This window comes from Ranitomeya variabilis, chromosome 6, assembly GCF_051348905.1.
Source record: "Ranitomeya variabilis isolate aRanVar5 chromosome 6, aRanVar5.hap1, whole genome shotgun sequence".
In the NCBI taxonomy this organism is placed as follows: Eukaryota; Metazoa; Chordata; class Amphibia; order Anura; family Dendrobatidae; genus Ranitomeya; species Ranitomeya variabilis.
Window position 1 is genome coordinate 557,688,333 of NC_135237.1, and position 10,992 is coordinate 557,699,324.

The window sequence follows — 10,992 nt, forward strand, 5'->3', positions numbered from 1 at the left end:
TGAAGGCACAGGGCAGGAGAGGAGAGAGTCAGCACAGAGAGACGGCCAGGGTAGGAACATAACAACGGGGTTCCGGTGGAGTGCACCCTAAACTACCGGAGAGCTGGCTGGACCACTGACCAGGAGGACACAGCACCCCAGCTGGGGAATAACATCCAAACTGTGAGTAAAGTGTGGAAACTACACCCTGCTGTGTCCTCTGAATTATTGCTGCGTCACCTGCCCTGCACTACAACATTCACTATCACCATCATTGACTTTAACACTGTAATTGCCCTGAGGCCCAGCTCTACCCATGGAGAGCCATAACAACTCTGCTGCATCACCATCAGCCCCAGCGGTCCCTTTAAGCAGCGTTGGCCACTCATTGCCGAACACTATGGGTGGCGTCATGAACAATCTCCCCATAAACTTGATTCCCCTTTAATTTCAATTAGACTTTTATTGGATGCCCAGAGCCACGGACCGGGTCACTGCTGCTGTGATCACCCCTTTAAGAACTATCAGAAGGGGCATGATTACCCCACGACCTTAGCGGGTGCTCCACCTTCACCACAACCCAGAACAGTGCTTCGGGGCTTCTCTTGTCCCCAATCATGGCACTACAGTCCAGTCAGCGAGAGTCCTAATTCTCAACCCACGGCTCCCATAGGGGAACCACTTATGCCACTATGGCCATTACTTAGCTTCTCTGCCTGCCGATGTCTCAGAAATACCACACGTGACACTCTCTTCGTCTCACAGTTCCTGCTCCGATTCGTCCAGCTAGCGCCTTGACTTGTGACCTCGGGACCATCCCACTAGGCCTCCTGCCACGGATCCCGTCTCCGGAGAATTACACACTACTTCTTTCTCTTTTCCTTTTCACCACCCTGGATCACGCTATCTGTCACCTTGGTCTCCTCTCACTTCAGGGATTCAGGGACACCCACTCCATGCGGCTCAGCTCACTGGTCAGACCATAGGTCTGCCTCTACTGTACACTGGGCCCTATCTCACCTCCTGACAGGAAACTGCCTCTGTCCCTTCACTTAGCCCCTCCCACTCTGGGCTAGTCCCAACTATTAACCCTAACTGTTCCCTATTAACTCGCTACACTGTAATAATACACATCTTCAAGGTGAAACGTGGGTAACACTTCCGTCTTCTTACATACCCTATGCCAATAACAAAACACACAAGACACCTGCAGTCATCTGCTTCTTTCCTCTAACTTATGGGGAGGGGGATGACGGCAGAGAGTAACACATGATGTCAGAACTGACAACACACAGTCAGACTATAGGACATATTAAATGAAGACTATTTACGAGGTTGTTTCATCTTTGTGGTATATGAACTACAACATTTTATTTATTTACTTACGTTGAAGATAATTGCTGCAATGTATACACACCATTGAATTTTTTTACATTTTTTTTGTGGAGTGGAGGCATGCTGCAGCTGCAGTTTGGGGTAAGACATGATATTGGAGGTTTCTTGAAGCAGCCGGGACCTAAATATAGAAAAACACTGTGGATTAAGCAGGATCCGAGGATATAAAGAAGATATGAAAATGTAGCCTCTAGTTTTTATCTGCTGTAACATATAAACAAGGGACCGATGAACTCACTGACGGTGATGATCCGGAGACAGGATTAATATATCTGTGCCATAAATACGAGTCAGTGTTTAGCAGGACGCAGCTTAGTACATTGAACCAGGCGACGAGGCTGCGGACATTTCTTGATTCAGTCCTATGGAAACAATGCCAGGAGGCTGTCCCTTTACTGTGCATTCCTCACTATTTTCAGTTTCTAGCTCCTAAGGAGCACGTGGCCTGTCATGTGGCCATGCCTTCCACCTAGTAAGCACAAGATTGATATATTTTACCAGTATTTTAGAAATGTGTGCTGTCGACATGCTGTCTAAAATGTAACAGACCCTCAGCACTGGGAAGTACTAGGTCTGTACTGGTTTTCTGCCTCTGGATTGCTTCCATTTGTCAACAAGTAAAGATCTTAAAAGTAACAATAAATTAAAATACAAAAAAGTATATTGAAAAGTTGAAAAATTATCTATTGGATTTCAGTGTTTTATTAAGAGTTGGCGTAAGTCTATTCGCAGGAGTCGGTCCATCATCTATAACTAGTCTGTGAGTTTGGGGCTCTTGAGACAACCTTTCTCCGGATGTCTCTATGTACCTGGAGCGCCCCCACACCGCCGCAGGGCCGAGGGGTACCCGGAGCCGGGCCTCTGGGTCTCAGTCCGGGGGTTGTCACGGTGGCTGGACCTGGTCCGTGGCCCTGTCTGTCAGTGGGGGACGTCCGGTGCAATAAGTCGTGTTGTAACGGTGCAGTTGTGGGGTGCAGGTCGCGGTAAATAACGAGGACACCAGGTTGCAGTCTCTTTACCTCTTTACTGGAGATCTCTGAGTCCTCAGTCCAGAATACGGTTCACCAGGCTGCGCAAATCCGGCCGGTCCAATGGCACTTCCAGAGTTCTCTTCACAGGTGGAAATCGGTGCCTTCCTTCTTAGCGCTATGTGTTGTAGTCCTCCCCTGCTGTGCTTACGGAAAGTACCCCACAACTGTTGTGTCTGTTTCTTAAGTTCCCTCACAACTCGATTAAATGATGTTCTTCTAATCGTCCGTCCCTCCCTGATGTTACGGTTAGAACGGCACCCGTTTGTCGGGTAGGCCTGGAGTTCTTCCGGGACCCTAGAGACGCCCCTCTCCCGCAATTGCCTCCCAAGACTTCATAGGTGATATGTGTTAGACAGCCCGCCTTAAACTGACTGTCCTGCCGCTGTTTAGAGTATTGCTTGAAGCTGAATGTTATAATACTCCCTCGGCGTTCCGGCCACCGGTAGTGCGCCTCAGTAGGGTGTTGCTTCGGTCTTACAGCACGACCCCTACTGGAATTCTCCTATCGCTTGATCTCGTTTCTCACTCAGCACAATCTATCTCGCTTCTAGTCCTTTCTTAGGGCACCGCCGCTATTCTGAGCAGGCACGGTCCTGTTACGTTCTTTCCAATGCCAAGCCTCTGCCAGGATCCCACCCCTGGCAGAGACCCTACTGTCTCTTCCTCCACAACACCCTCTGCCACTGAGTGTTGCTTCGTCCAATCCAGTCAGCTTTCTGATCTAACTTCCTGCCTGACCCCCAGTTTACCCACTATGGTGGGGAGTGGCCTAATGAATAGCACCCTTAGCTCCCCCCGGAGGCCCTGCTGTGAAATGTATTGGTGTCTGTGATACCTGATCAGATGAACTCCTTCAGTGCCATCGAACGCACCATGGCTCCCCATAGTGGCGGAGCCACAGTACTGCAACGACCAGGACTCTGGGGCGCTGCACTCCCCCCTGGTTAAACACAGTACTCCGGGACTGGGAAGAAAACAACAATACAAGTTAGCAAAAAGACATACAATTTTGTTGAGTGCAAAACAATAAGTATACTTGAACAGGCTTCCCTTTATGGGAGGTGAGGTCACTTTAACGTTACAAACATAATTGAATATCATAGCAACATGCTATAATTAGCTTTTCTTACCCAACCGGGTATTCTACTAAGTGCAAACATTATTAACCAATAATTTAACTTTGCCTTTAAGGATATACACTCTTAATCCGCTAAAGACCTTCCTATAATCACATTATAAGGTATTTTAACTTTTCATTCTCCTACTTCGAACCTGCAGGACCGCCTGTCCCTATGGCACCAGACCTACTGCCTCTCCTTTCTTTTACAGGACCGCCCCGTTCAGCCAGGGCCTACTGCCTTTCTCTACTATACATGGTATAGACATAACATTCCTTTCAATTAGAGAACATGGAGCCGGCTCTACTTGGCTCCTATTAGGACTCACTCACTAACCCCTACGGGTCCACTTTCTGTCCTTAGTAACACATTTCTAACTTTCTATGGGGACTCAGGGTTTACCTTCTATCCTCACCTTCATTATTACTTTCTTACTTTCACTTAAGCGGAACTCTAAATCTACCCCTACGGGCTTTCTGCATCTTTCCTTTTAAAGAACATTATCTAGGTTTCACATCTTAAACAAATTGAACACACATAACTTTCCTATATGCAAAGCAGTTACATTTCTTCCAGAGCATCATCATCAGCATTTCTTCACATTTAACTAGTTAAAACACATACAACTTTTCTCATTCCAACATTACCATGGCATTACTGTTCTTAAAACAGTATCTCTCGTAAGTACGCTGTTGGACATCCCCTTTAAAAGAGGATCAAGTCTTTCTGAGGTAGCTCGTCTTCTCAGCCTACCAGTCTTTGTTCAGCAAAGGTTCCAGAACGGTATCTTCGCAAAGAGTCTTTAAATAAAACCAGTAGGAAGCGCCTTTAATAAGGTGCAAACTATTTACAAGCAGTTTGTATCATGCACTGTTCATGATTCAGCAGTTTTTATAACATTGTGGAACAAAAAGCAAAAATGAAAGTGAAAGCAAAAATAAAAAGCAATAGGGATCCCGGGTAAACAAAGGGATCCCTTTAAGAGTTAACCCAGGACGGGTTTTAGCAGCAAAACAGCAAGGAAATAAACAGTTAACTATTTACAGTTTCAGGTTTCCGAGGCTTAGTTGGACGGCTTCCAGGGCTGCACCTGGCACTTAACCCTTCTCGGCCTGGGAAAAGTGAGGTCCAGGGTTACACCCAGTGCTGGACAAACGCCGTTAATCCGTCTTTCATGTATGGTTAAATCATGCGCAGCGATGGAGGTCTGCGCAGCTTGAGTAGGGGCATTTGTTGCAGCAGAGGTAGAGGCTGCTGCAAGATCAGTCACTGGAACGGGGTCAGCAGCTGTGGCACTAGCAGTCGCGGGAGTGGTGTCAGTTGTCAGGGCAGGGTCGTCCTTCATACCTGCTTCATATGCGGTTCCTCCGGTGCCGATCTGCTCCGTCTCCGCTGGGGTCTGGAACGCTGGTTGCGGGACCTTGTGCTGCGGCGTTGTCATCTCTGCTCGCAGCATACCCCTTCCCGGCAGGGCCTTGCTTTCCAGCTTCGGAGCGCTGGGACTTCTTTCCTGCTCCGGACCAGATGAGGCTGCCGACAGATGTCCGGTGAGGCTCCTGATGATGGCCTTCTTCCACCCGGCCTCAGTGCTCAGCTGCGTCCGCCGGGGTCGGTCGCCGAGCTCGTCCACTCCGGCCTGCAGGAATTCAGCATCAGCGGTGGAGGCCTGGTTGCGGTGCCCCTCCGGGTGGCTGGGGGAGTCCTCTGCTCCGACCCCACGCTCCGGCTCCGGGCGGCTCGCCATGGCGTCCTCCATGTCGCTCACTCCTTCTTCCTGGTCCTTTTCCCGCTCTCTTCTTCGTGGGCGGTTTCGTTTTCGTTGTCTCTGCCCACCATTAAGGATCAGGAGGCGGATCTCGGCTGCTGACGGACACGTCCTCAAGGGGCCGAGATATTTAGACTGGGCGGCCATTGTCTTTCGCGCTCTTTGGCTTGTTCACGCCCACTTCCACGCCCTTCTTCTTCTCCTGCGCTCTCCTTAGCGCTGTAATGGCGGCGGTTTTGGCGGGAACTTCTGGCGGCAAGTGGCAACACACAGTCCTTGTAATAAAGCACAGTCCAAGCACGATAAATCACAGTTCCAAGGCACACATGACCCGATTCTTCAGGCTTAAGTAGATCCTGTTCGTGACGCCAAGATTTGGAGCGCCCCCACACCGCCGCAGGGCCGAGGGGTACCCGGAGCCGGGCCTCTGGGTCTCAGTCCGGGGGTTGTCACGGTGGCTGGACCCGGTCCGTGGCCCTGTCTGTCAGTGGGGGACGTCCGGTGCAATAAGTCGTGTTGTAACGGTGCAGTTGTGGGGTGCAGGTCGCGGTAAATAACGAGGACACCAGGTTGCAGTCTCTTTACCTCTTTACTGGAGATCTCTGAGTCCTCAGTCCAGAATACGGTTCACCAGGCTGCGCAAATCCGGCCGGTCCAATGGCACTTCCAGAGTTCTCTTCACAGGTGGAAATCGGTGCCTTCCTTCTTAGCGCTATGTGTTGTAGTCCTCCCCTGCTGTGCTTACGGAAAGTACCCCACAACTGTTGTGTCTGTTTCTTAAGTTCCCTCACAACTCGATTAAATGATGTTCTTCTAATCGTCCGTCCCTCCCTGATGTTACGGTTAGAACGGCACCCGTTTGTCGGGTAGGCCTGGAGTTCTTCCGGGACCCTAGAGACGCCCCTCTCCCGCAATTGCCTCCCAAGACTTCATAGGTGATATGTGTTAGACAGCCCGCCTTAAACTGACTGTCCTGCCGCTGTTTAGAGTATTGCTTGAAGCTGAATGTTATAATACTCCCTCGGCGTTCCGGCCACCGGTAGTGCGCCTCAGTAGGGTGTTGCTTCGGTCTTACAGCACGACCCCTACTGGAATTCTCCTATCGCTTGATCTCGTTTCTCACTCAGCACAATCTATCTCGCTTCTAGTCCTTTCTTAGGGCACCGCCGCTATTCTGAGCAGGCACGGTCCCGTAACGTTCTTTCCAATGCCAAGCCTCTGCCAGGATCCCACCCCTGGCAGAGACCCTACTGTCTCTTCCTCCACAACACCCTCTGCCACTGAGTGTTGCTTCGTCCAATCCAGTCAGCTTTCTGATCTAACTTCCTGCCTGACCCCCGGTTTACCCACTATGGTGGGGAGTGGCCTAATGAATAGCACCCTTAGCTCCCCCCGGAGGCCCGGCTGTGAAATGTATTGGTGTCTGTGATACCTGATCAGATGAACTCCTTCAGTGCCATCGAACGCACCATGGCTCCCCATAGTGGCGGAGCCACAGTACTGCAACGACCAGGACTCTGGGGCGCTGCATACCGGTACTCACACAGAGTGATTTAATCTGACAGCTTGACTCGACTGCAGAGGCACAAATGAAGATTCCAGAACAAGGTTTATTTTCAAGATGAATTCTTGTAGTTAGGCACAATTACAGTAGGAAGAAAAAACTATTCTGAACCAGATCTGTGTAAAGATGATGCTAGCAAGATGGATGACATACAATGACTGGGGAATAATAAGGGAGGGGTTACTTACATCAGACATCAGAACTACAGGAAGAGAGGGAGGACAAACCTCTGAAAGGCAAACTGATTACACAGCAGTGTAATAGAAACAAAACAATACCGGGCAAGCTGTAAGAAGAGCCTCCGACCTGATGGCATCCATCGTCCTCTTTTGATTAGTCAGCCTGGATTGATGTACATGTGATGTTGTGCCAGGCTGGCTAATCAAAAGAAGAGCCATGAATGCCATCATGCAAGCACTGGTTCTCGGGTCTCCCGTCCAGACCACAGACTACTGACATGGTCATCAGCTTATGCAAATCGATTTGCATCAACGCTGTTCTTTACCTTCTTCTCTATCTTTGATTTGCTATGATTATGCTCTCTAAGCAGAATATCTATTTTGCAGAACATCTCACCCTCAGCTTCTCATTGCCCTTCTTATCTTGACTTCTACCCAGGGGCGGACATACCATTGGTGCAATCTGTGTATCCGCACGAGAGCCCAAGAGGTAATGGGGCCACTACTACCTTCAAAACAGGTGGAGTTGAGCATCATGTCTATTATACTGAAATGGGCCCATATATTGTTCACAGGGCACAGTCACCTCTGTTGTGAATTTGGATTCTGGGCTCCCCCGGTGGCTACTGGTGGAATTGAACTGGTGTCTTCATCTTCTCTGTTCACCTGTTCCCATCAAGATGTGGGAGTCGCTATATAACCTTGCTGCTCTGTTAGTTGCTTGCCGGTCAACAATGTTATCAGAAGCCTCTCTGTGCTTGTTCCTGCTCCTAGACAACTACTAGATAAGTTGGACTCTTGTCCATGTTTGTTTTTGCATTTTTGTTCCAGTTCACAGCTGTAGTTTCGTTACTGTGTCTGGAAAGCTCTTGTGAACAGGAATTGCCACTCTGGTGTTATGAGTTAATGCCAGAGTTTTAAAGTAATTTCTGGATGGTGTTTTGATAGGGTTTTCAGCTGACCATGAAAGTGTCCTTTCTGTCTTCTGCTATGTAGTAAGTGGACCTCAAATTTGCTAAACCTATTTTCATACTACGTTTGTTATTTCATCTTGATTCACCGCCAATACATGTGGGGGGCCTCTGTCTCCTTTCGGGGTATTTCTCTAGAGGTGAGCTAGGACTAATATTTTCCTCTGCTAGCTTTATTTAGTCCTCCGGCTGGTGCTGGGCATCTAGAATCAACGTAGGCATGCTACCCGGCCACTGCTAGTTGTGCGTTAGGTTTAGTTCATGGTCAGCTCAGTTTCCATCTTCCAAGAGCTAGTTCCTATATATGCTGATGCTATGATCTCTTGCCATTGAGATCATGACAGTTTGACCGGCCCACTAAAGGGTTAAAATCCTTGGCTGAGAAAGGAGAGAAATAAGTAGTCTGCTGATATTTTTTTTTTTTTTTTTTTTTTTCTCTCCTTTGAATGGCTCTGTGTTCACCTGTTTGCAATGGATCTTCAGAGTGTAACTGCAGGTTTGAATAATCTCGCCACGAAGGTACAAAATTTGCAAGATTTTGTTTGTCATGCACCTGTATCTGAGCCGAGAATTCCTTTGCCGGAATTTTTCTCGGGGAATAGATCTGGGTTTCAGAATTTTCGAAATAATTGCAAATTATTTTTGTCCCTGAAATCTCGCTCTGCCGGAGATCCTGCACAGCAGGTCAGGATTGTGATTTCCTTGCTCCGGGGCGACCCTCAAGACTGGGCTTTTTCATTGACACCAGGGGATCCTGCGTTGCTCAATGTGGATGCGTTTTTTCTGGCCTTGGGGTTGCTTTATGACGAACCTCATTTGGAGCTTCAGGCAGAAAAAACTTTGATGTCCCTATCTCAGGGGCAAGATGAAGCGGAAATTTACTGCCAAAGATTCCGTAAATGGTCTGTGCTTACTCAGTGGAATGAGTGCGCCCTGGCGGCGACTTTCAGAGAGGGTCTCTCTGATGCCATTAAGGATGTTATGGTGGGGTTCCCTGTGCCTGCGGGTCTGAATGAGTCCATGACAATGGCTATTCAGATCGATAGGCGTTTGCGGGAGCGCAAACCAGTGCACCATCTGGCGGTGTCCACTGAGAAATCGCCAGAGAGTATGCAGTGTGATAGAATTCTGTCCCGAAGCGAGCGGCAGAATTTTAGACGGAAAAATGGGTTGTGTTTCTATTGTGGTGATTCTACTCATGTTATATCAGCATGCTCTAAGCGCACTAAAAAGCTTGGTAAATCTGTTTCCATTTGCACCTTACCGTCTAAGTTTATTCTATCTGTGACCCTGATTTGCTCTTTGTCATCTATTACCACGGACGCCTATGTCGACTCTGGCGCCGCTTTGAGTCTTATGGATTGGTCCTTTGCCAAACGCTGTGGGTATGATTTAGAGCCTTTGGAGACTCCTATTCCTCTGAAGGGGATTGACTCCACCCCATTGGCTAATAATAAACCACAATACTGGACACAAGTAACTATGCGTATTAATCCGGATCACCAGGAGATTATTCGCTTTCTGGTGCTGTATAATCTACATGATGATTTGGTGCTAGGATTGCCTTGGCTGCAATCTCATAACCCAGTCCTCGACTGGAGAGCTATGTCTGTGTTGAGCTGGGGATGTAAGGGGGCTCATGGGGATGTACCTGTGGTTTCCATTTCATCATCTATTCCCTCTGAAATTCCTGAGTTCCTGTCTGACTATCGTGACGTCTTTGAAGAATCCAAGCTTGGTTCGTTACCTCCGCACCGAGAGTGCGATTGTGCCATAGATTTAATCCCGGGTAGTAAATACCCAAAGGGTCGTTTATTTAATCTGTCTGTGCCTGAACATGCTGCTATGCGTGAATATATAAAGGAGTCCTTGGAAAAGGGACATATTCGTCCATCGTCATCTCCCTTAGGAGCCGGTTTTTTCTTTGTGTCAAAAAAAGACGGCTCTTTGAGACCATGTATTGATTATCGGCTTTTGAATAAAATCACTGTTAAATATCAATACCCATTGCCGTTGCTGACTGATTTGTTTGCTCGCATAAAGGGGGCCAAGTGGTTCTCTAAGATTGACCTTCGTGGGGCGTATAATTTGGTGCGAATCAGGCAGGGGGATGAGTGGAAAACCGCATTTAATACGCCCGAGGGCCACTTTGAGTATTTAGTGATGCCTTTTGGTCTTTCAAATGCTCCGTCAGTTTTCCAGTCCTTTATGCATGATATTTTTCGCGATTATTTGGATAAATTTATGATTGTGTATCTGGATGATATTCTGATTTTTTCGGATGACTGGGACTCTCATGTCCAGCAAGTCAGGAGGGTTTTTCAGGTTTTGCGGTCTAATTCTTTGTGTGTGAAGGGTTCTAAGTGTGTTTTTGGGGTACAGAGGATTTCCTTTTTGGGATATATTTTTTCCCCCTCTTCCATTGAAATGGATCCTGTCAAGGTTCAAGCTATTTGTGATTGGACGCAGCCCTCTTCTCTTAAGAGTCTTCAGAAATTTTTGGGCTTTGCTAACTTTTATCGTCGATTTATTGCTGGTTTTTCGGATATTGCTAAGCCATTGACCGATTTGACTAAGAAGGGTGCTGATGTTGCTGATTGGTCCCCTGATGCTGTGGAGGCCTTTCGGGAGCTTAAGCGCCGTTTTTCCTCTGCCCCTGTGTTGCGTCAGCCTGATGTTGCTCTACCTTTTCAGGTTGAGGTCGACGCTTCTGAGATCGGAGCTGGGGCAGTGTTGTCGCAGAAAAGTTCTGACTGCTCCGTGATGAGGCCTTGTGCCTTCTTTTCCCGTAAATTTTCGCCCGCTGAGCGGAATTATGATGTTGGGAATCGGGAGCTTTTGGCCATGAAGTGGGCTTTTGAGGAGTGGCGCCATTGGCTTGAGGGGGCCAGACATCAGGTGGTGGTATTGACTGACCACAAAAATTTGATTTATCTTGAGACCGCCAGGCGCCTGAATCCTAGACAGGCGCGCTGGTCATTATTTTTCTC